This window comes from Zosterops lateralis (assembly GCF_965231275.1).
Source record: "Zosterops lateralis genome assembly, chromosome: 8".
Classification (NCBI taxonomy): domain Eukaryota; kingdom Metazoa; phylum Chordata; class Aves; order Passeriformes; family Zosteropidae; genus Zosterops; species Zosterops lateralis.
Window position 1 is genome coordinate 17,301,678 of NC_139768.1, and position 26,798 is coordinate 17,328,475.

Genomic DNA, 26,798 nt, shown 5'->3' on the forward strand with positions numbered 1-26,798 from the left:
TTAATTAATTGCTGCAGACCTAAATTAGTATTCTGCTAGTGCCAGGATTTTTAGTTTCTACTCTCTCATTTTTTTTTTTTTTTCAACACTGTGGAGCTTTCCCTCAAATGCTCAATATATTCCTGGGTATTACTGTTAAATTTAAACACTAAAAAAAGAGAATAGTTATGTAAAAATTGCCAAGGAATATTAACCTTTTTTCTTTTCTCAGTTACTGTAGATCATTTTCACTCCCCTCCTTCATTTTGGTATTTTTGCCTTGTGCACCATTTGTCATGGCTCTTGAGCTCTAAGCCCTGACAGCAGCAGGTGGGATACAGCCCTCTCATTTCTTTAGGGCATCAAGAGCAAGTAGGCATCGAACCCACTCTCTGAACTTGGCACTTATTTCTGCTGAGAACCATTTCCTGACAAAATATCTTATCTGCTCATAAAAAAGGTATCTTTTATAACTGGAATAAAAATGAATTGTGCTGATCCTTTCCCACTTTCTGTAGAGGATCACGACCAGACTCTGCTCACTCAGGTCACAGTGCTTGTCTCTTTGGGGCTGGAGCACAGGAGAATACCTTTAATTGTGTGGTAGGTCTCACAGTCCAAGTTAAAGAAAGCAGCGGGTTTCAAAGGCTACAAAAATATCTCTTTATGTAAATAGCCTTCAGCTATTAACCATACATCTATGCCATGGGTAAACATATGTCTATCACTGCAGTTCACAAACTGATTATGCCTGCTGTCCAAGCCAACACAGGAGAGGACTGGGATGTTGAAAGGAATCAGGGAAATGTGTGCAATCCTCCTACTTCTCTGTCATGGCAGGAGAGAGAATGATATGTAAGCGTGACAGCATCTTAAATATCCTGTGCACACCTTCTGGAAGGCAAAAACCCACTCCCTCCTGAAGTGAGGAAGAGCTTGGATGAATTTATGCAACTCTGGTACCCACAACAGGATAACAACAGGATAGCTGCTTAATCAACAATGAAAATCCTCAGCTGAGAGATACCTAGTTTCCATGAGTAGGTCTCTGCTCCCTCCTCCTCCTCCATGTTCCAGAACTGACACATAAATCACCCTCCTTCCTCACCCAGGGAACATCCTTCCACTTTCTGCACCCAGAAACAAGGGCTGGGAGTGGCAGCCTCTTTCCATACCACCATCATATCCCTGCCCTGCATTTATTGCCATTGCTACAAGGCAAAGCAGGCAAACCAAAAGAAACTTTTGTGCAAGAGACAGATGTACCAAGAGAAGATGCAGACATGATTGTTCCCCTTTCACACATAAAACAGAAGAATATACCTGGTCTGTTTTTGGGGGATCACATCTGGCCTTACTCATAGTAGCATCACAGGACAGAAAAAGAAGATACAGCAAACGTCTCCAGCCATTTTAAATCACCTGTACATATAAATACTCTTATATAGATACTATACAGTATATATAGTATGCAATATTTGGTATAGAATACTTACTATATTGTATAAAGTACATAATATATAAATATATTTAACCAATTCAATTGAACTGCACCTTGAAAACAGATTTCTCAGCATTTAAACAACTTGGACCTGGCCCAGGGCCAGGATTCCTTCATATCTGAAAATATGAGAGCTGCCTTAGTTCTTCTGAAAATGACTTTTTACCAAATGACAAACTCTCCTGACAGGGTACCACACTCATCACATGAAAAAGATGCAGATTAGTGGAAAATGTTGCCAGAGGAGGTTTACCCACTGCCTTCTTTGAATAAGTAAAGGTCACTGGAATTGCAAGGGGTTTTTCCAACAACCAGACCGTGTGACTGAAATCCTTTGGGCATGTCCCCTCCTGTACCCCACTGTGATCCTGACATCAAGAGGGAAAAGTGTTTTTCTAATCAGCATGCTAGGCAGGTGAGCTGTGGTTGAAAGATGATTGCTTGCAGCCCCCCCACAAATCCCCAGTATCAACAGTGCTAAAATAATACAAACATCATTAGTGACAAAGACAGATTCATTGCCTCCAGCCAGACTATGCTTGTTAAAGGAGTTCTGTACAGCTCCATAACTGGATATGAATTCTAATAAAGTTTGTTTAAAAATGTGATGGTATTCCAAAAGCAAATTTGCAAAACATGCAATTCTGATTTTAACAAATCTACTCCTTGTAACTCCTCAGAGACCTGTGGGTTTGATAAGAAAGGCCCTTTTTTCACCTTTTTTGATCACTTCTTACAAAGAATGCAGAAAGTAGAATTCTTTCGTTATTCCCACTTCCAAACATTTTGGGTCTACTTAAAGGAAGCAATTATTTATTTACGTGTGCATATACTGTGAAGTTGCCCAGATATGCAGCATGCAGAAACCTGTGTAGAAAACTTATTCACAGTAATGAGGCATAACCATGCTCTAATCTCCAAGGGAGAAGATTGCTTGACTTCCTTCACCAGAAGGTCATGTTCACTCTGAGATGATGCAGTTGGAGCTCCCATCAGTGCTAGATTTTATTGAAAAGAAACAGGGTGAATCTGAATTGATAGATATCCTGGGAACACTTCCAGGATATACAGCACCTCTGGAAAAGTAGGGCCATTTGGTTTGTATTAGCCCTCAGATGCAGAAGGAATGAGCATAAATGGCAATTATGAAAGAAAAGAAAAAAAAAAAAAAAAAAAAAAAAAAAAAAAAAAAAAAAAAAAAAGACAAGGATACAACAATACCAAGCTCAAAGAATTTTTTCTGAAGACAGATGCTCCATCCCTCCTATAAAGACTCCTAGTTTTTGTCCCAGCCATGAATTTTATATGAGGACAGAAACCACCACCTAGAGCTGAAAAAAAAGAGTCTCTGAGGATTTTGGTGTGGAAGTTTTCATTGGAGGTAATAGGGCAAAAAAGAGAGATACTCACTCAGCAATTTAGCAATGAACAGCCAAGTGGATACTTCACCATGGCACCTCAGGTATTGCTTGGCAGGAGATGCAGTTTGGAAGGATAAAGTCACGGCTGAGCAAAAGCTTCCACACCTCAGTGCCACACACTGCCTAAACTGCAGGACAGTTTTACCATTCCCAGTGTGATAGTGGGGAGCAAAGTACAGGACAGGAAGGATCAACAAGTTTGCTGAGTAAACTTGTGCACCTGAGAAGCTTCTGAGGGCACAGGAGGTTAAAGTTGATCTTCATGGTTCTCCATGTGGGAGTACAGCTGCAGCCTTTGAGCTTGGACCAAGCATAGTGAGTAATACACTAAATATACAGTCAGATAACTAAATAAGAAACATAGTAAAGAGACTCCTACATCTGTCTTCAAACTGTCTTGGAGAGTGTACTTTAAAGAGAGAAAGATGCATTGCTGCCTTTTCTGATTTTTTGTCAAGAGGGGTGTGTTTCAGACCTCAGAGATGCTACAGGAGCAATTACAGTGGCAAATAAAACTATTATTAAAACCCTGATGTTTTTAACTGCTATTTGCGTGTAATCACTCTTAAATAAATGAAGGAAAAGTAAATGTTAGGGGAATAATTTGCTGTTAATCAAGACTAATAAACTGAGCAGCTTCATTTCCGTTCCAGACTTCTCTGATTTTAATCTCTCTGAAGTTTGACAGGAGGGGAAAGCAAAAAACAAAGTCATGCTGTCATGGTGTGTCTGTGGTAAGAAATTCTGGAGTCTCAGTACTGTGGGTCTTATTCTTTTTCTCTCCCTCACCCTTTCTCAGCTCTATTGCAACTGATCTGTCTAGGTGTGCATTTTTACACACCAGGATTGGTAGTAATATAATGCTGAAGACTCTAAATTCTGAACACTTGACCTTTATCCTAAAAAACACAACTTCTTTCCAGAAACTGGACTCTTCTCCAAGAAAAAGTTCAAAAGTATTTTGAAGGCAGATGCAAAGAGTCTCACTGATTCTGATAAAGTTCATTTCACCCCTGCTCCCTACCTCTAACCACCTGAATTGAAGACTTCCACTTAACAGTGGGGCCATAATCTATTTATAGATCTATAGCATAGGAAAACAGAATCAATCTCTTTTTCACGACCTAATTTTAATGGATTTTGCTAACTGAAACAATGAGATTTTCTCCTTAGGAGCCCATATTGAGATCTGAGTAGAAATCCTATTCCAAGGTTGTAACATTAGTGCAGTATCTGACATAAAAAGCAGAAATGGCCACTTGGCTCAATCATATTGAGTCTCTGTAATGATAGCCCTGTGTACAGCAGTGATGAAGGCACATGACTGTGTAACCACAGGCAAACCATTTATGAAGAGGTGCTTATTATTCAGTTCTACCTTGTGCATCTAATAATTTCTGTATGGAAAAGAAAATTCAATTCACTCCAATCACAATACATTGTTGCTGGTAAAATTGAATATAGCTTCAACAATGACAAGAGAACTGCCAGTAAATTTATACTGGATGTAAGCAAGGGTAGGAGAAACTTCCACAAATGTTGCACAGTATTTTAAACAAGCAAATTTTGATTTTGATAATGACTCTACTCTCAAAGCACCTCATTCTTTTAATTTATCCTGTAATTACCCCATTCAGGAGGAATGATCCTGGCAATAAAATAGAAATCATGAACATCAGATGTTCCTGAAGAGCTCTACAGCAACACCTCTGAAATCCCTCCTCCCTGTTTTCCTTTACCATCCCTATACCTCTCCCTGCTCTTTCCACCCAGGGCTGGGCTCACTGCAGCTCTCTCACTTCAGTGAGGCCATCTCAGTGGGGATCTGCACTGCAGCATTTTTGACTGATTTGGGTGGGAATCCCAATCAGCCCTGTGCAGAACACTTGACAGACCTCACAGCTCCAGTTCCTCCTGTGTTGCACACCAAAGGCCAGAGACAGTAAGGTCTGGCATCCAAAACTTTTCACCTCCATCTGCTCTTTCTGGCACTTGTTCCACACTGTTCTAAGTACTTATCCTCATACTTATCCTTATCATCCGTGAACGTCTCCATGGCTCTGCAGTTCTCCTGTTCTTCTCATCTCCTACTCTTTCACCTACCTTTTTGCTGCTTTTGGTATCTCAGGGGCCTCCAAAATACCTGTCATATCTGTCAGGGCTTGTTCCAGGGCCAGATACAATAGTGCTGCTGACAGCTTAAAGAAGGGAGAGGAAAGGACGAGCTGTGACATGACAGCTCTGTCCTTATTCCATCCCACAGACCAGTACAAGGACAGGGAACAGGATGAAAGGTGAGGTGATTTTTCTCTTAGATCCCTGTGTAAATCCATTCTATGTCACCCGTCCTTTCAGAACTTGGAAAGACAGAAAACAAAGCAGAGGATGGAAGATCAGTATGTGGGAACTCCACCTAAATCTACCTCTACCCAAAGCCTAAGAACAAGGCTCTTCATCTGCTTCTCCATTTTAATTTCCAGATTTCCATGAATACATTCACCAAATAAATTTTATGAGAGGGAAGGAATGGGTTTTAAATCCCTGTTACTGAATACTTCCAGGGAAAGATTTCATATTCATCCTTTTCTAAGCAGACATTTGATGTGGCTCCAGTTGGAACACACACACTTGTAACTGTTGCACCAGGGTCTGGCTTTCAATAGCGTGATATTTGCAATGGTTGGCTTGGACTCCATCTGGAGGTGGTGAATTATTCATAGAAATCAAATGGGAGACACTTGTAAATACAAAAAAGACATCTCCTTCTTTGAAATAGACAGTTTTCAAGGAAGAGAAGTTAATTTTAGAGTAATAAAGAACCCAGTGCTCGTGTGTGGTTTAGCCCTCACTTTTCCCCAGTATCTCTCCCCACACTGTTGACAGAACAGGAGAAAAATTTGAAAACATACACTATACTGTGATAGGCTTTCTCCACACTGTCCTTTGCTAAATCTCTGCCATACCTCAGGAATTTAATCAGTACAATAGTTGAAATAGTTTCTATCCTAAGAAATACAAAATGTAATCTCTTTTTCTTTTTCTTTCTTTTTCTTTTTCTTTTTCATTATTATTATCTCTCCTTGTTTTCTGGATACCTATTTGGAAACTTTATGGAAAACATTTAATTTAATTTTAAAAAAAACCAAACACACGAGCCCCAAATACTACCCTTTAGTTCGGATTTGTTTTGGAGCTACACATATTAATTGCTTGCAGAGTTTGTTTATTTAAAAATAAAAATTGCCAATCTTGGATCAATGAACAGTTTCTGTTAAATCAAGATCTGAGAAAAGCAAGAAAAACATAGAGAGGGAAAACTAGAGTGCAAAATAAATGTCTGAGTGATATAACTGTGATATGACTATCCAGGGTGGGTGTTAGGAGTCTGCCAAAGGCAGGAAATTGGGCCAGCAGTGTTGAACTGTACAGTCCTACTGAAAAAGAGTCTTTGTGCTATTCAGATGATGCTGGCATTTAAAATCTCTACACTGGAACAGTTTTTCAGAATGTGGTTCCTCTTGCATCTGTTTTATCTTCTGCTTTACCCTATTTCTCAAATTATTGAAGGTTACTCAATCTTTTTCAGCAGCAGGCTCCAAGACTGATAACTCATTAGAAATTTCCACCTTTGAGAGATCCAAAAGCTTCTATACAGGCATGTAGTGAGCTTCTGAGCCCAGCAAAGACACCATCAAAAAACAATCAAAGGTGACAACTCTTCAACAAATTCAGCCTTCTTTCTGATTCTTGTGGCCATAGTACCTCTTCTTCAAATCTTAGCACCTTTATCAAAGTTATACTTTCAGGTATTACTCCAGTTTTGAAGCTAAATCTAACTTTTGCGACAAGACTTTGCCAGGTGATTCAGAGAGACATTCAGCTAAGCAAATGTACGTTACTTAAGAAATATCATAGCTAAAATGTTAAACTCCTTTCCTATTTATGCATGTATTATACCCTCTGTGGCCTAGATATGCTGTGGATAGTACACAGAACATCTAGAACACCTCATGTCTAATCAGGTTTTACCTTCTCTCTCCTCTTTCTTTCATCAGCAATGACGAACCTCATACATAAATTAATATTTTTTCTGAATGGAGCTTCAGCTTGTGCAAGCAGGGACAGTAATATCGATATTCAAACCTGAGCCAAACCTGGGATGAATTTCTAAGTTTGGCACAACCATTATGACCTTATGCAAATACATCAATTCTTATACAGGAAGAGTGCAAGAACAAGGGATGGCTCTTGACACAGGCATAAGCATCTCCAAAAAAAAGCTCTGTGGCTGTAAATGGAAATCTGAAGTGCTTGTAAAACAAAACCAGTAGTAATTATATACTTTTAAATTGTTCTTTCACCTCTTATTTTGTTCCTGGAAGTTCTTGTCTCACTGGGTTTTCCGCTGGGGCTGCAAAACAGTATTAATGTACAAATAATCAGTCACTGTAGTTATTATTTTAATTATTGCACAGGGAAAGATCCCTTCATTTAACCCTGTTGCAAATAATGTCGGTTTTCAGATTCTCATGATGACTGCAAAGGGAAAGCAGAGAGAAACGTCCCAAGCTTTGCAACAAACGTCCTGGGAGCTATCCAAGAATTGTGGCACTTGAGTCAATATAGCTACTCAGCTTGCCTGGATTTGGACTCAGTTTTTCTAACTGGGGCTTGTTTAACGGACATTGAGAGCAGAGCGAAGGGTGCAGCTTTGTTCTCCTTCCTTCTGAAGCTGAATCACTGTGCAGCCATGGGTACACAAAGTAGACAACCAAGAGCAAAAACCTCTGGGTACTGGAGGCAGTCTGAGTTTGTGGGTACATTTCAGGCACTGCCAAGCTTGCAGCACCCTGCAAAACAAATAGCATGTTTAAACATCAAGATTTTTTGGATACAAAGCAAATAAATATGTATTCTATCTGCTGTCTTGTGTATAGGTAGACTGCTGTGGTTCTTCAGGCACTGTGTGCTTCAGCAGTGGTACTCCTTATCATGGAAAACTGGTTATTGAGACCAGCTTCAAAAGCAACTGTGCAAGCTCTTGTAAAAATCTTTTGAGAGCTATGAAATAGGAAAATAATCTTTCTGGCTCAGGAAGTGCCTGCACTATCATTACTAGAAGGTAAGACTTTCTGGACAGCAGTATACTGAGCTCACTGTTCTTACTCATATTCATAGTGATAGAGGGAAGGTACGAGGTTAGATGTCCCTGTTTTCTGAGTATGGTGATTCTTACATTTCCAAATACACCACAAATAACTCAGGTGGTATCTAGGAGCACAAAATCAATCCCATAGTGAACTGGCTTAGAGCAGATGTTGGATCTACAAAAACCAGACACCTCTTCTCTCTTCCATCCCCTCCACCCTGCCCGATACAGCACCAGTGCTTTTGCAAAGGGTGTTTCTGGGTTTACCTCACATAGCTGAGCACTCTTTAGCTAAAGTAAGTTACCACAAGCTCCTGTCTTGCTTTTCAAGGATCTCTCTGGTCCTTGTTGGTTTTCCTTGGCATGGGCCTTTCAGCAGGGATGAGGCAAACACTAGACATGTGGCTGCTGTGCCAGCACTGCCAAAAAACGCATCAGTGGGAGCTCCAGACGAGCAGATGCAGCCCAGCAAGCCTGTGTGGGCTGCCTGCACAGGGCTCTCCATGCTCAAAGCCGTGCCAGGTGCCTCAGCAGTGGGTGATGGGCACCCTGCCCTCCAAACAGACGGACACAGGCTCGGACAAACCGGACACCACATCCAGGCATTCAACATAAGCCTGTCGTGGGGCACTGGTCCCAGCCAGATGAGTCAAAACAGATGGCCAGACCTGCAGATCTTTGTTTTACACATCTTAATTACATACCATGTTTACTGACCCTATTGGAAAGCCTCTCTCTTTTTAGGACCTTTTCTGTGTGCACAAACCGAGGTTTTAAAAGAGCTGTCAAACGTGTGATGGGGGAACAATTGCCTTATGGAAAGAAGAAGCTAATTTCTCTGTCTTTGGTAGGAGGGGACTGGACTATAATTAATCACATTAAATTCAGAACAGATACATGCCAGGAAAAAACTGGAAAGCAGTCTCAGTGAAGTTCAGGGAGGAGGAGCCAGCTGTGCAGCTCAGGCTCTGGGGATTTTTGCTGGCCACAGGGTGCATGGGAATCAGTGGCACATTGCTGTCAGAAAGGTAGACCGCTTTCCAAAATCTGCTTGTGGCCACCACCAATTTGAAAGTCAGGGAAGATGGCCTCTTTGTACTTGACAACCTTTACTAGTCCTTTTTTTCCCCTGTTGCTGATTTTGCAAGACCTGAGATGTAATTACTTCAAAGCCCTAATGAGGCCATTTGGTAAGGTATAATTTTATACATCCTGCACAAACAGATATTTAGACAAAAGGAAAGCAGTATGGGTAATAAGTGGTTGAGGAAACATGACCTAGAGAGAAAGGCAATTGAAATGAGACCTATTTAAACTGAGAAAGCAGGAGAGGCCTATAATGATAGTTCTCTACACTGTCAAATGCTCTTAATGGCACTGGCATAGCTTAGCTGTTTTTTGAAGGTGATAGGACATGAGGTAATCAACTCAATTTGTTAGTAGGACATGACAATTTGGGATTAAAAAAATTCACACGCGAACTGGAGGGGGATTTTAAGACATTAAATTTTAAGTTTCACCAAATAAAAATATGACATGATCTAAGGATTGTGATTAACAAGCACTGTCCAGCTCTGATATTACCCCACAGGACAGCAAAGATACTTTTACAGCACTGCCATGACAAAAGTCATGCTGTCTGTGTAGGAAATTGGGACAACTTTTAGAGGAAATTTCAGGAAGTACCGATTTCTGGTATTGTCAACTTCCCCCTGCTTTTTACAAAATCGTTCTTGTCAGAGAGTTGTAGCAGCTCTCCATGTCAAGGAGGAATATCAGAATAAGATGTTTTCAAAGGTGAACAAAGGAAGCAGCTTTAGTTCTGGCATCTTCAGCCTGAGCTTGCCTGTGGGTTGCTTTCTTTCTTGCTCCATGGGTTAATGAAGCCACTTTTACAGAAAAGCATGTTTCACAATTATTGAGGTTCTGGATTTCCACCATGGATACAGACTGCTGTCAGATGGGATCTTCATGTCTATCTAATTCCAGAACACACCATTTCACTGACCAGTTTTGCTCAATGTTCCCATTTTAGTTGTTTTTTTTTTTTTTTTTTTTTTTTTTTTTTTTTTTTTTTTTGTTTTTGTTTTTGTTTTTTGTTTTTTAATCTTCAATATATTTGGCCTGCAACAACAACTGCAACATTTTTTCTGGGCACTAGATCATTTAATTAAAGAGCCTGGGCAGGTGTTCTTGTGCCAATATTGGGTCCTCATTCAAGGTGGCAAATCTTGAAAAGCCACCAACAGACACAGAAATAAGTGGAGGAAAAAACCATGGAGACACACACACACATCCCTTCCACACACTCTGAGATCATCCAGCAGAGGAAATATCCTCCTCAGTACATTAGCCAAAATGCATCTTGGTTCAGATAAATGAAAAATTTAATATTAAAAATGTCTTTCTCATTTGAATTAAAAAAAAAAAAAGCCCCAGATCTAATAAGCCTCCATGCATTTATAATATTCTCATTTGGAAGTTACAAGGCAGGAAAACTGGAGATGTGCTAAATAGGAAAACAAATAACCATGAATGAAATGTTAAGAATTTGAAGCCAAAATCATTTGTTAAAAAGCATAAATAGAATATCATCTCGATTGGTTAAATGCCAAATTAAATGTAAAAGAGAGACTAACAAAACAAAATCAGAGCAGAAAATGTTATTAGGAATTAAGCTGAGAGAAAGCATATGTTAATATTTTCTTATTTTCATGATTCACAGGCCTATTTTGGGAGGCAGAGGGGCAAGTCTGAAGGGCAGGTGATAGGTTTGCAAATCAAAAGAGCAGGATGCTGTGGTCAACACCTAATGAAGAGAAAGAAAGAATGCAAAAAACCCTCTATTTTTCAGGTCATATTTGTAAGACAGCTGAGCTCTTTACCCAAGTAATATTGTGGAGGATTTAAGTGGTGGAGCAGGAGTTTAGATGCAGAGAGAAAACCTCCATTTGCTTTTCTGAAGCACTGTGAGAATATGTCCTAAAGCCCATCTTGCTGCATTTTGTGGGTGTGTCTGGAGGGATGGTTCTGGGCACATCTGGAGAACACTCTTGAAGCAGTTGGACAGTCTGAAGTGTCCCAGCCCTGAGCTGACAGATTCTGGAGCAGATGGCCACTGGCTCTGCAGGGATGCTCTGGGGAGGCAGCAGTGGGTAATATTGGCATCAGGGAGACTGACCTGCTCCTGGACAACACTGGCACTTCATGGAGTGGATGATGCCATCAGGTTTCACACCCCTTCATTCTCCCTGGTAGTAAAGGAGTGCAGATGATGCAGAAAGAAATGTTCCTGAGTGGCCTGGGAGCACCCTCAACCTTTCTCTCACAGCAGGAGCCTCCTTGGGCTGCCCACCCTTATACTTCCAGGACTGGAACAATTGCTTTCAGAAATGGGTGAAGCCATGAAAAAAGGGAGAAGATGGCAGAGAGTGGCCTTAGAGAGATTTCTGCAGAAAGAGGGAGACCTAAGACAGATTTCTGCAGAAAGGGAGCTCATCCAGAAAAGAGTTAAGGGGTCTAAGTGCTCTCTAAATTTTTGTCTCATCCATATGTAGCAAAGGAGCAGAGAGGCCAACTCCTCTGTCTCCTGTCAAGAAGAAGAAAAAGCTTTCCCTGTATTTTTCTGGAGTCTACTTGTCCCTTTTTGCTTTAATAACTCATCATTTAAAGAATCCATTTTGCAGCTCACACTCCTACTGTTCATGGAGGAAACTCTTGAGAAAATCACATCAGAGGCCCCTCTTTTCCTGTCCTGCAGCATGAAATGTTAACACAAGGTCTGTGCAGACATGGATAAGGCTCTTAGGGACTAAGAATATTCAGACATGGTGCTATCCAGAAACAAGTGGCTGATCCTGAGTAAGTTATTCCAGCACAACTTGATTTTGAGACAAGCTCTTCAGGGCAGAAAACCTGTCATCAAGTAGACTTAAATACAGATGACTGAGAACTTTTACCCAGCCATTTTCTTGATTAAACAGGCATTTCCATTTTAAATTGGATGGAAATCCAGAATATTAAGCATTTAGTTTTCTGACATAAACTCAGCATTTTTTCATCAAAACTGTTTTGATTTCTGCTGATTATAGATCCTTCTTTTCAGTAGAATCAAGGGATCTGTGCCCAGGGTGTGCTGCCTTCACCTCTTTGCCAGCCTGTTATCACCTGGGAGGATCCACACACCAGGACCATGGCCAGCTCAGCTGGCAGCAGGGCTGTGGCCAAACTGAAAGAGAAAATGCAGACCTGTAAACAAAGAGACAGAAAGGATTCGGTTTTATCCTCTGTGCCCTAGCAGGGCGGCTTGGTTGCTATTGAACTGCCTTACTTTTCCCATGTGTCTGGAAGTAATTCACTTTAAGAGCATGGTTTGACTGATGTGGCTTGTCTGTGCAGCTGAGATTAACTGGGAGGAAGACAGGGTATCACCAGCAGAGTAGCTACAGGACCCATAATTGCTCAAAATGCAGTGCAGCAATAGTGTCTTGGAAATATCTGTTTAAGAAGTCTAAGATTTCTGAGGAAGAGCAAGCAAAAATAAACCTCCAAGCCTTATTTTAGACACATGAGGAAACAGTCTACAGGTCTGCCCATGCCATTTTGAATTAGCAAGTTGTTCTCAAACAAGATGCAATGGGAAATAAACCTTAATGAAAGCAAACGATACCTTGTGTTTCACAGCCTGTCACTTGTCTTGTGTACCACCCCAGAGAAAGGCACTGGGAAATTTCTCACAGAAAAAAAATTACCCTCCAATGTAACTTAATACTGACAGAAACACACCCACTACTACCACTTCTCTCCTTTACAGATAAATTATCTTTTCCATTTTCCCTCTAGGATTAACAAGATAAAAAAAAACCACCTTTTTGTTCCACACGCCTTCAATCTGTCTGTTGTAAGTCTGCATACACAGAAGTGAACTTTAAATCATGAGGGGAGAAAGTAACAAAGTGAGAGACATTTGTTTTCGATGAGCAGCAAAAGCAGAGCCAAGAGAAGACCTTTCTGAGGAGATGCTCTTGCTCGCAGGAGTCAAAGGGGTTTGGACAAGAACCCATTAGCTGAGCCTTGTTCCAATTTAATTGGGAGCTGCTTCACCCACGGGCAAGTTCTGGCCTTTCCCAGAGCTGCCACATGCTCAGCCATCAGCTGTCAGCCCAGATTTCCACAGCACTGATGTTGTCTGAGTGCGTGATAGCTCCTTTTTAATTCTCTGCAGGTTCCTGCTTAAGGCACTTGTTTAGTTTGCTTGACCTTAGACCTGGACTTAAATTTACTGACAAGTTTATAGAGACTGGACCTGTCAAAGCTCTGAATCTCAGAGTAGCTCAATGATTTTCATAAAACCTCACTTCCGGGAGTAATTTATATCTGATTATAGTGATTTATATCTGATTTCCTCTTTTACAAAGCATAGAATTAATAAGTATCATGCTTTTGGAAAAAAGCTGCCAAAAAACCCCAACAAACCAAAACATCATTGTGTCTTACACAAAACCAGAAGACCCAAGAAATACACCATAATTAATTTCAAATAAAGAAATTATATATACTGTAAAAAAAACCCCATAACACCTAAAGGTTGTGGAGCACCTGGCTTGCAGGAGCTAAATTTTTTATGCTATATTTATAAAATAGGTGCTTTGTACCCACAGTCCCTCAGACAGTCCCTCAGAAAGACAAGCTGAGCTGCTTTCTCAGAGCTGTGTGCTCAGCAGAGGCCTCAGCAGCATTTGAGCAATTTAGCACTTTTCAGGAAACCAGACAAACTAACACAGCCTGTTTATTTCCTCTTTCTTTCAGTACTCCCACGCTGGTGCCTCTGTAAAGGAAAATATTGATGGATCTGAAATATGTACTACATAGGCTCAGAGTCCATGGCAGTCACCCCCTAGCAAGCTGTTTCTGAGGGTGTTTTTTTTGGGTGAGACCATGAATTATTATCTGTCTTTCTCTTACTCCCTTTTTTTTTGGTGTATCTGAATACACCCTATGTAAATGTGCCAAATGACTGCAACCATCTATGCCATGGAGGAAGAAATAGGAAAGTTCACTCTACAGTAAGATGTTTGCAGAAGATTTCAAGAGTCAGTGAAGAAACGATTTCTCTACTTAAAAACAACAACAACAAACCAAAAAACCCCAACAACCCACACACAGGAAAAAAACCACCCTTCAACAAATTAAACTAGAGCCAGCCTACCAAATTCCCAAAATTTCACTGAAATTTCTGATGATCCATTTAACTTCTAGAGACTCTGAGTCTGAATTCATAGAAACCCCTTCCATCAGATAACTAATCCCAACAGAAGAGTTAAAAACTCACCAGGGAGAGTTTAAAGTGAGAAAAACAAGGAGCCAGGAAATCGCTCATGGAGCCAAATCTGAGTGTATCTTATCCAACCCTTTTGTGCCAATGTTTCCTGGTAGCAAACAGAGAATATTCCCTTTGGAGGACTTGCCTGGCGCTGGGCACCATCCAGAAGAGGCCACAGCACAGTCATGCTGTGACTTCCCAGCAGGAAAATGGATTGTGGCAACTCTAATAGTGCAAGATTCAATAAAACAATAAAACTCTTTTTTTTTTTTTTTTTTTAAACATATGCAACAATATTATTTATTTTAGCTGTGACTGGAGGGAGGCAAGTGTTGAAATTTCTCAGTTTTAACCTGCATTCTCTGCTGAGCCTTCGTTTGGTCAGGAAGAAAGAACACAGCAACGTATATTTTTTTATATAGACAGCAATATCCTTTTTTCTTTCAAAATTTAACCCCTTTTCACTTTTATGCAAAATTCACAGCAACCAAAATCATTCCAGAAACAGCCTATTCCTGTAATTTCCTTTTCTTTCTTTACCTTCCTTTGTAAAAATATCTGGTAAAAATAATGGCTTCACCTTCAAGGTGTGTTAAATCACAGTGGGAAGCTAAAGATCAGACACATCCACCTGAAAAAACCCTTTGAAACCCAAGCAGACATACTTTAACATCCAGAAGGGATGGTGATTCATCTGGCTGCATTTTCTTTTCCTATTGTATCCCCATGTATGCACCTGTTAGGCTTCCCTGTTCCATCCCAACCCTAACACCTCAATTAATCAAGACTCTGAATTTACTTCCTGGCAAACCTTCTAAGGCAAAGGGCCCTGGAGCTCTGCAAGACCCACATGATTGCTTTGATTTGCAATATTTTCTGTGTTATTAGCAGTAAATTCATACATTTATACCTAGAGACCAACGAATTTCTATAGATGAAGGGAAGTCTAGCAAAAAAAACTTGATCAGGGGTTTTGTTTACACCTATTTTGATAAAGCAATGTGCAGAATAATTCTCCATCCCAACTTTGTAGCACTGGGGTTTGTCTGTGATTTTGCCCTGCCCTGTTTCACAGCTCAGTTCCTGTGCTTACCTCTTGTTCTGTTGCAGACAGGATGATTTTCACAGACCATCATTCTGTGTAACAGAACCACCCTTCAAGAGGACAAAGCACACCGTGTTGAGGGGAGCAGAGAGTCTAACAGGCCATGCTGGGAACAGATTGAATGAGGAGGAGGAAGGGAATGATGAATAAAAATTTATATGAGTACAGAATTGGGAATGGGAGGGGAGAGAGAGCAAAGGATCAGAAAGTGTATGAATGTCAGAAGTGGCAAAAGGGCATTAATGAAACTTCAGGATGATTGCAGGGGTGATGTATTTGAGGTAGGAACAAAGAGCTATGAAGGAAAACTTTGTCTTCTCAGCCTGTGCTTTGCCTTCCTGCTGCAAGAAATAAAACTGATGTGAAGAAATGTCATCATTTGGCTTCTCCTGGCCTGTCCCCTAAGGCTATGCACACATGTAAAGGGTCTCCAGCTAGTAATTTAATTTTCAGGCCAAGGTTTAGTCTCTTAAGACAGATCAATCTTATGTAGGGCTTTTGGCAGGCATCTGAGAAGAGAAAAATTGGAATTACCACCCTGAGTGATAGGAGTGATGGTAGACAGCAGAAAACCTACTCCCTTCACCTCTCTGTCCTGTCCTCCGGAGACTCAGTGGCAATGAGGAGCTGCTGCTCTGCTCTACACAGGGAGAATGAATATTTCCAGAAGGGAAAGGAAAGATCTGCAGACAAATACAATTCTTGTTACTCTGAGGATATATATAAGGAAATGAAGGGGAAAACAGGAACATTGCAAGAATATTGCACTCAGCAGGACATACCACCACAAGAGGGGTAAGAATGAAATTGCCTTGCAAAGAAACTTTAAAAAAAAATCTGAAACTATAAGAAAGTTGGGTTATGCACAGCTCTAGCCCATATCTCAGAGTATATTATATTCCACTGTCTTGTTTTCCCTTTGGGTGTTTATTTGCATTTAAACCAGCCCAACATCTGGTGGAGGACAGAAACATTGCATGTTTCAATTCCTCTGCTTGGATAGCATCACTTTAGAATAAATGAGTGCCTGAATGCACTGCATTGGGAGCTCAGTGATTTGTGTAGTTGGGTTTTACACATTCATTTGGAGAGACAAGTGGGATTTGAAGCAGGTGATGTGGGTAGAACTGCATGTATGGCTAACTCAACCTCTACTACATATTCCGATGAGTGAAATACATGGTGTGTTGCAGGCTAGATAAGAAAACTTTTTAAAATCATGTCTCTGTGATAACAGAATAGCTTTGAGGAGCACTGCTGATAAATCACAAGGAGCCACACAAACAAGGAAAAAACGGGCAATGTTTGTTATTATCATGGCAATTCTCTGAACACACAGAATTCTATTTGTTACAATACAGTTTGTAGCTCTATTTTGTATAAATGCAAACAATTTGTTCAGCTTCTCTGCCTGTCTTTTGTGTTGGATTTCCAACAAAATGCCCTTAGTCCTGGCAAGTCAAGCAAGATGCAAGGTGACATGCCAGCTTCCCTGAAGCGTCTTAGGGACTACCAATTGCACATCTATTCACCTGCACATAATTCACTTAGGTTTTTCTGCTGCAGACCATGACATTCTGTTACCCCTCACATGTTTTCTGCATAGAACTGAAGTATGTCCCATCTTCCCTCATGATCTTGGGTTATTTGGGAGGCTTAGTAAACATAAAATATCTTAAATAGAAACAACCTGGAAGGTAATTAAACAGGAATCAGCTCTCTGAAGTGGACAGACAGAGTTATTGTGGTAAAGATATGAGGTCCAAGTGCATTGTATGGAGAATTCTAGACAGAATAACCTAAAAAAAGAAGCAATGCATGGGAGTCCCTGAAGAGGGGACAGCTGGCAAGCACAGAGTCAAGAATTTAGGTCACCAATTGCATACAATAAAAAACCCCAAACCATCCTAAGGTTTTTCTTGCAAACCTACTTACATGTTAAATTGGAAAATTTGCTTTCCTCAAACCTCAGGAAAAGTACCTGTTCTTCCATTGTAAGCAATTTAATCCTCATTAAAAAAAAAAAACAAAAAACCAACATATATCATTTCATAGACTTTTGCACACATATGTGTTTGGTTTTTTGAACCAACCTCTGGAAATTTCCATGTCATCCTTGTGATCTGCATAACCCAGGACTTTTTAAAGGAAATGCAGAAAAGAGGAGATAGCAGCAGGTAGATGTTCAGAGCTGTCTAAGGTCATTCTGGGGTTGAACCACATCTAGTTCAACTGCAGTGATATATTCAATATATGGCCAAGCAATGGTCCCCTCCTTCTCTCAGAGAAACAGGAGATAAAAAAAAGAGAGGAGACTTGGTAGAGTGTTCTGGTTCAGGACCTAACATCTGGCCAGGTAGGAGTTTCATCAATTAAAGCAGAGCAAAACAGGAAGCTATGTAAGCCATCTGAGAGTTCTGTAACTCCCTTTCCCTAAAAAAATGCCTTGATTCCACAGGGCACACAGCTACAGCATGGAACTACCCTGACAAAAATTAGGAAATAAATTTCAAATTATTTTTTTTCAGACACACCAAGGCCTTTTCTGTGCTCAGGACTTTATGGATGACTTAAAACTAAAAAATCACTTAGAAAACGTTTTTCACTTGAGTGTTTCCAATGACCAACAGTAGTCTTCCTTTCACTGTCTCAAAATGACGCCTCTTTAAATACATCCCTCCAAACAAGGGCAACTTTTTCCTTATTTTTTTGGAGAAGCAAGCATCCCTAGAGATTTTCAGTATCAAATCTCCCACTCCCCACTACATAATCAAATATAATCAAAACCAAAACAGCATCAATGAAATAGCTGGTTTAAAATAAGCACTAGCAATGACTGTATGATTTTCTGGTTTGATAGTTACCTTTCTTTCCTTGTGGAAAGGGTATTTGTGGGCATTATGGCAGTTGCTTTTATTTTACTGCTGTCTCTTTGATTTCAGAGGGACTTTGCATGTAGTGCATTTCACCAGAGAGGGGCTGTATGGGCTGTGTCTCAAGCAGTTAGGGTAAAAAACAGAGGATTAGGTGATGTTAATTCCTTGGTAGATGCTTAGACAGATAAATCGAAAAGCCTTGAGTGCCCACACTGATAAGGGGTCTGTCATGTCAGGGAATAAGGAAAAGTGCAATATTCCTGGAAGCACTTTAAGTTGCATTTTCATTCTGACCTACTTTTCCTCCTGTTTTAAAGGTTTGCTTGGTGATGAGAAGGGTGAAACTAAGAGTGACTGATAAGAAATCTAGCTTAGGAAAATTAAACTTAGCTTGTCCTGGTGGCTCTGACTGAAAATAATGTCTGATTTACTATGATTCTTCATTCATATTTATTTAGTCCTGTTGCTGTAAGCCTTGGTTCTCCCAGCATTATCTGCAGGAGCCTGTCAAAGATTGCAAATAACCTCTATCAAAAAAACCCTTTCATAGTAGAATGAGTACTCCAACTTCAACCATGGCAATCACTTTAAAATGGGATTATTGGTGGTGCAGGATTGTTTATTTGGGCCTGGTTTTGTATCAGTTGTATCAGTGTGATAACCGGTTCTAGAGTCTTGTCTGACGTAAGTTCCCAGCTCTTCTCTTGCCTTCCCAATATTCAGAAGGGCTAGCTTCCAAACCATTCCAGCAGCTGACCACAGCTCAAATTCATTCCATGGGATTCCACATACTTCCACAAGATATTTTTTGTCCTGCCTTGGAAGCCAATTTCATCCCCTATCCCCTTTTCTATTGAATATGGGAGAAAGAGATGCCCTTCTAGAATGGCTTGCAAGGCACAGCCAATTTCTCACAATCCTTTGAGGTGCCTCCTGACACCTGAAGAAATGAAACACCCAAGTTAGACACTAAAGAGAAGTAGAACAAATTTAGGTCTTTGCTTCCAACTCCACTACACTGTGAGCCCCCTGTCAGGGCTGCTGTTGAGTTCCAGCTTCTGGCTTGTGCTGAAGGTCAATAGAAAGTGTTTGTGGGAACATGGCACAATTCCAATTCCCTTATTTTTTGCAAGAAAAAAGTAAGGAAAACTAATAGGCATCACTAATTAGCAGTCACTCATGCTGGAAAACTTAATGAGAAACAAGGTCCTTGCACATGGGAGAGTCTCAGAAAAAACTGCAGATTCAAGTGTGCAGTTTCTTGAATACTGACAAGATTTCATCAAAGCACAGGAAATACATCCTAAGGATAAAATGTAAACAGGAATATGGTGGATAAGGTCACTAAGATATTGCATGCTAAATCCCAGCAACCAGAAAAGAAACAATAGATTGTTTCTATTTCCTTGTCTTCTCCCTGCATAGACATCAAATCAGCCCCTGCTGCATTCAGCAACTTCCTCTGTGTCTTGAACATCTACAGGAATTAAGCTTCTCTAGAACTTTTGATTCACTTTTAAATTCCAATCCCAGGAAGCATAATTTTGTATATCACTTCCATTAAACAAACTGGGCTACAGTTCAGTCAAGACTTTCCAGTTTTAAGTACTTAAATTGGTGGTTTCAGACAATTTACAGACTATACCATGGGGTTAGAGAGAAGCTCAACACCTGCATTTACATAATTGCTTTTTAATTATGCTGGACCTTTTCAGGAAGAATATTCCAAATATATGTATGACTTTAAATAGCCTTTAAATAATGCCAGCTAAATGAGCTCTCAGGGATGTACAGAGAAATGTAAAAAAAATAAAAATTCAATGGGGTTTTGTATAGTTTGCTTTGGTTTTAAACCTTCAGGGAATACTGTGGATATGGGTGTTAGTAAAGGAAACAAAACTGTGGCCACAAAGTTCTTTTGTACCAGAATAATGAAAGGTGTAAATTTGAGTGGACTAACATCCACAACAATTACATGTCTTGAAGAGTAGATAGATAAGGACTATAAAATTAGAATACTTCCTTAAGCAAATGCATTATATGGAAACATTCCTACTGAGGTATAAATTGGCACTGCAAAAAGAGCAGCAGGTGCTAAAGCAAATCCCACACTCATTTATTCAAGATGAAATCTTGCCAAACAACATACGTGTCAAATTTGCTGCTCCCAGTAATACTGGGAACTGTTCTATTAAGGGCTGACTTCCACAGGCAGAGAAACCTGGAGAAAGCCTGTGTTGTTTTCCTGCAGCCAGGCACAGCCAATTGGACCTGCAGGAAAATGAGCATCTTCCAAGCGTGCAAAGCACTGGCTGTTTGTTAAGCCCCATGTGGTACCAGGCACTCCTCCAGAAGTAGGGAGTGTAGCAAAGTGATTATGGGATTCTGTGACTGATGGCTCCATCACATGTCTGAGATCCATGGCTCACATAGCCACGCTTCAGTGATGGGTACTGGTGTGTCTGCAGAAAATGCAAAGGAATTTGCATTTTGATGTAGCTCAACCAACAGCAGAAAAGGGTTAAGGCTAGTCATCTTAATTTGCAGCGTGCAAAATAAGTGCCTAAAGACAATAGCTACAGCTTGATGTTATGTGTGCTGATTTAATATGGCATCTGAGCCTCTGCTGTGGAAAAATCCTCAGTGGTCTGGTTAAACCACATACCCTCAGGCTCCCTGACTTTTAGGTATCTGTTCACACTGAGTTTCAGCTTTCTGCTGTTCCCTTTCACTGTTTCTTCTGTTGCCTTTGGCTATCAGCTTGGTGTGTGCTTTAAAAAGGCAGCATTGCCTCTAAGGATATTTCAGGCTTTTCTTCTCTGCAAGATTAGACATCTTCCACTCTACTCCTTAACTAGAGGAAAAAGGCTACCCTTTTAGCCTTTCCATCCTTTTAAGGACTAGCATTCCCTTATTCCTCCATTTCTTTTCTCTTATTTACCACGGCCATCTGAGTAATACTTTAAGTGCTCTCTTTTCAGAATGCAAAGGTGTTAAGACCACTCATCTAGATTCTAAAATGGGGTTTCACCCTGCTGCCTTATGTGAAAGAACTTGGGCTTTGGTGGCTAGATTCTCACCCTTGCCAAAATCCTCCTGCAGCTTTCCTGAGGAAATGGTTCCTCTTCTGGAGTGCTTGTTCATTGGGTCTGCAGCTTCTTTTCAGAGAAATGGAATGGGCTGTGCTTTCAGCCCTGCAGTCCAGGTAGCCATGAAACAGGCACCAGAGGCTTTTGGGGTGAAGCATTTTGCCATAAGCAAGGCATGGTTATGAAAGCCATATTTCTGTTTTTTTCAACACAAGTAGTAAATCATGAAAATACAGCTGTCTTCCACATAAGCCATAATATTTAAAGTTATATAGATTATAGACACTGAGAATGTCCCTGGAGTTGCCCATGGCCCGTTTTTAGAGGGGGCAGCATATCTACTGTTTTTCCATAGGGTAGGTTCTAACATACAGCAGTGTTTCTCTGACATTTTCTAGTCTTAGTAAAAAAACCAAAACCAAACCAAACATGGAGAAGAGCAGGGAACTGGTTATCAGCTGACAATCAAGAATGTGTACAATACAGTGTCCTTTTCTCCTCCATATCTTCAAATCAGCAAAAGTTGGTTGGAAAATGCTGTTAGCAGAGACAAGCACTGAGCGCAAGAGAAGCCAAAGAAAAGACAGTAACAGCATTCCCTTTCCAGTGTTCAGATGACTAAGAAAAAGATTTTTTAAAAGCAAAATGTTTTTCCCTTCAGGCTAATTTACACAAGCAAAAATCCCAGACCTTTGAAACCACACGGGGAAGCATTAGGGCAAATGAGTTGCTGTGAGACCAGAGAAAGGAAGCCTGGCTCCTGCTGTTGCAAGTGGGAGAACCCTGGAAACTGTCTCATTATGTAATCAATATTGATCCTGGAACCAGTTAGGATTCTCCCTTTGCTAGTTCTTCAGAGAGGCTTTTCCAGAGCTCTTTTCTGCTGGTTTGCAGTTTTCTCCCATTTATGAGCCTAAATTATTATCTTTATTTTGCCATTGCTTTCCTCCTGCCCGTTTTACTTCTCTGTCTCACAGCTTCTTCCAAATAAAACCACCATCCTGGATCATTGTCAACTGGCAATTTGAGACAGATTTCATTTCAGGCCTGGTCTAGGGCCTATTTAAGTCAACAGGAGCCTCTGCTGAGTTCAGTATGCTTTCCAAGTGGGCCTTTATAGGCCATCCCTGCAGTCAGCTGGATATTAGAGTTCTGTGTTGACAAACCACCGTGCCTGACAAAATTATACTGCAACTTACTGTCTGCAGAATCCTTCATTTACCAGCTTTTGTTGGCCAGTTGAGGAAGGAAAGATAGGGAGGCAGAATATCCAATGTTTCAGTAAGAGATGGGATCTCATAGACAAAAAGAAAAGGCAGAAAGTGCAGAGGAACAGTTCATTATGAAGGTATTATGGCGACGTTACCTCTGGAATTATTTTACTGCCATTTGTCTTCATTTCACTCCTCTGGTCACTTGGGCACTGCATAAAACTGACATTCCTGGGAAGAAAAACATACAAATGCTCTTTTCATGCTTTTTTTTTCATACACGTACAACACACACTTTTTAAATAACCTGTAAGAGGGACACCCTCTAGTTCTCCCAAGGTGACATTACCATCAATTGTATTTAGCTATTTCAAAAATGTAGAGCTATTTGGTTGCTATCAAATACAGAAGGGGTCCCTCATTCTGGCTTTTTAGAGTTTTTCTCAAGTGTCACTAAACAAAGCTCTATTTTACAGTTACAAAGCAATCATTTGACTTGTGGTGATAAAACCACTTCTCCTTAGGAGGTCAAAATAACACACTTCTAGAAGTATCAAAGCTGTTGTTAATGGATTGTTTGACCAACATTACAGACTGTAGAAACTTAAGGGATGATTCATGGAGATAAAGCAGTAACATAACATGAAGCAGATCTTAACTTCAAAACAAACTTGAGACAAAAGTAGCTTGAGACACAGACAAGCTACAGGAAGAAGATTGGCTCAATTCAGGATTTAACGTGACCTAAACCCAGCAAAACAGAAGGGAAAGTAGAAATGGTGAGAGCTGGAATATCACAGTGGCAAGGCAAACCCCAGCAACTCCAAGCATACAAAATCCACACTAACTCAAAAATTCCTCAGCAGTCTTCCCAGAAGAGATAGACCTGTTTGTTCCCTGCCTCTCTAACTCCACACACAGCTAAGGAGTTGATTTAACTATTTAAATGTTTGCAATCATTAACCTTTCAATAAAAACACAGCTTCAGCTTATTAAGCTCATTAGCCTGTAACAAATGAAGCTTTTGAACATGCCAAGAAGGAAAATATAACTGGATTCAGAAAGCAATTAGATGCATTTGGAGAGGATGATAGGTCTCTTGAGGACTGTTCAGCACAGAGATGTAGATACAGTCTCTGATTCAGGAGGTCCCCAGGCTGCAGGGTGTGGGTTATATTGAGGGAACACCACACTTGTTTTTCTGGCTCTTACTCTCCCTCTTACTCTGTGGCCTCTGGGTCAGGAGTTCTTTGATCTGCAGCTTTCTTATGCAGTATTAATGCATGGCCAACAGCCACACACAGTGTCAAACTAGCCAAAAGAAAGTAGGAGAAGGCTTTGGTTTTCACCTCACAAACTGAACAGTGCAGAGATACAAACACTAGAGCTGAAGCTCTCCACAGGTCTTCTGTTGACCAAAGGATGTTTGCTACTCAGCATGGAACATAAAAACTTACTCAGCAGCAGCTCATACCAGAGTAATTAGCAACCACACACAACTGTCATAAAGCATCTCAAACCTTTGGTTTTTTTTTTTTTTTTTTTTTTTTTTGTTTTTTTTTTTTTTTTTTTTTTTTGTTTTTTGTTTTTTTTTGTTTTTGTTTTTGTTTGTTTGTTTGTTTGTTTGTTTGTTTTAAACACAGGCGGGTACACCCTTGAAAAAGATTTGCAGAACTACAATCACAGAGGACCAGTTCTCAGTGCCTTGCAAGCCTAGGCTCTGTAAGGAAGGAATACATGGCTGTATCACCATGCATTTTATAATTTCAGACCATGTGCTGTTTTCTTGGAGGATCACTCTTCTTATCAAAACTCTTTACGACATTTTCAGGACATCCCTCCTCTCTTCCCCTCAGCATCTCTCTCAGGACCAAAGCTTCATTCACATGCACAGATTTCAACTCTGCCAAATGTTTTTCAGGCGCCTGCTTCAAATACCAGCAGTATACTTAGAGGTGAAGTTTTCAGTAGTCAGATGGCACAGTTGCCTGACAGACTGAAAGCAACAGCAAAAGAATAGGGAGCCATTCAAGGTACTTCTATGATTAGTGAGAGGTAAACAGTATAAATCCACTTCCAGCATAGTTTTTATTCCAGTTTTCATGCTTGCCATGTGCTCGACAAATTTCCTATCTTCAGTCTTGTGTGCTCTTAATGCCCCAGAGTAATGTTATTGTTCAAGTAAATGCTAAATCTCAAGGAACCACTCAAAATCACTGAGCTGACTGTGCATCTGTTTTATCCCAAAGAAAGTTAAAGAATAAGAAAAAAGAGAAGTGAAGCATTTTGTTCTGGATCATTCAACCTGAGCTCTCTTTACTGAACTGCAGCTGTGTGCCTGAGAAAAATGTTAGTGGCAGGGATTATTTGTACTGCCCACGATGCCACATGGATTTTAAACTCAGAAGAAACATTAGAGTAAGAGACCTCTCTGCCATCAGGCCAAGCACAGTTTGGATCACGTTCATTCTGACAGGTTTTTATTGGCATACCCAAGCCACTTACATGAAGGAAAAAGTTGTATCTTTCAATCTCCTGTGTGGCAGGTATCAATGCCACACATGCCAGCTATGGCCAGAACAAAAAGTAGGCACATGTTTGTGTTCTATTTCAAGATCATCATCTTGTGGAGTGTTGTCTGGAGAGCTTGATTTAACTTTCTGAGGTTTCAGATTTTATGTACCACTGCATGAATTTCTGACTGTCTCCACCCAACTCACATCACACAGATGGTCTCAAACATAGCATGGTTGCTTTTACAAAAGAGTACTCACATCTGGACTGTGACAAACTAATGCACAAGAAAGGCTTAAGAATAGTACTAGTGGCCTTAAAGTTCAAGTGTTTTGGAGGGTTTGCCCCCTAATTTCCCGAGATTTCATCTGAGGAGACAATGGTTGATTTTAAAAGGGCAGATTTCACCATCAGATTAACATGCTCCATATGCCTGGTCAGTATGTTGAAGAGCCAAAAATGTGCATCTGTTGAATATAATGAACAAGGAATGATAGATGATGCCTCACACTCCCCAGCTTGTAATTAACAGAGGGAGAGGCTGCAGGGTAAAGAGTGGGGAGAGCATCCTTCAGTCACAAATCCTTGATGCGGAGATGTCAGTTGCTCAAAAGAGGTTTTAACATCTCTGACAAGAGGACAGCAAGGGAATGGAGAAGTAAGCAAAACAAAGCACTGGAAGGGCATTTTTACATTGTGTTAGTCAAATGAGTGGATAAATGATGACTGTATATTGGATGGCAGTGGGAGGGTTATAAACATTACAGACACAATTGCCGCTAAATGAGGTGTATCCCAGGCAGCTGTCCTGATGCATTAGGAGGCTGTTTTCAAAAGAAAAGATTATCCCATCAGCATTAAAACAAAACAAAACAAAAGGATCTCTTCCACACAGCTCACACGCCATGAATAACTCAGCAATGTGTGAATCAAACCCTTCCAGAGGCAGGCTGTGTTCTGTCTGCCTCCTTTTGGGCATTATTTTAGCATGGGTATGCTCTCTCTGTAAACTTTAATTATCAAAGCAGCCGCATAAACAAGCTAGCCTGCCTTGTTTATTGGGACTTTGGTCTTTTATGCCTCTGTGATCTACATGTGACAAATCTGAGAGTCTCCATGCTGGCCCAACCACTTGGTTGATGATTCTCTAACTGTATTGCTCTGATCCCCAACATTATTGATTTCTTTCAAAGTCCCTTTTTTTTTTTTTCCTTTTTTTGCATGCCATATAGATATGTGAGCTTTCTGTATTTCTTCAGTAGAAATTTCCAGCATGCTGATGTAAATTGTAAATGCAGTACTGTCTGAGGAAGAAACACATTAAAAATAGCAGTGCTTGTTTTGTTGCTATTAACAGTATATTCAGTTATTTCACAGCACTTTTCTCCAGGATGCTTCAGATTTCATCATTTCACAGGCAAGAAAACTGAGGCAGAGATAAACACAACATCTTGTCCTGGGAAATAGTGCCACAGACAAAATACTATTGAAGATTTCTTAATTGTAGTGCAGTGACCTGTCCAGAAACTCTGCTTTTCTTTGGCATGTGGGGAAATACAGCCCAAAACTACTGTGGTTGCTACTTCAGTGAAATATTCTTACTTCTGAAACCAAGCTCATAACCAATACTC

General features: G+C 40.4%; 1 long non-coding RNA gene across 1 annotated transcript in view; it reads right to left on the reverse strand.

Moving 5' to 3' along the window:
- The window catches only part of LOC310912356, a 424,676-nt gene extending 400,093 nt beyond the window's left edge, over positions 1-24,583 (reverse strand). The window contains exon 1 of the long non-coding RNA XR_014590662.1: positions 24,174-24,583. This is a non-coding gene — a long non-coding RNA (uncharacterized lncRNA). The remainder of the gene's footprint in view (positions 1-24,173) is intronic.
- Between the last annotated feature and the right edge of the window lie 2,215 nt (positions 24,584-26,798).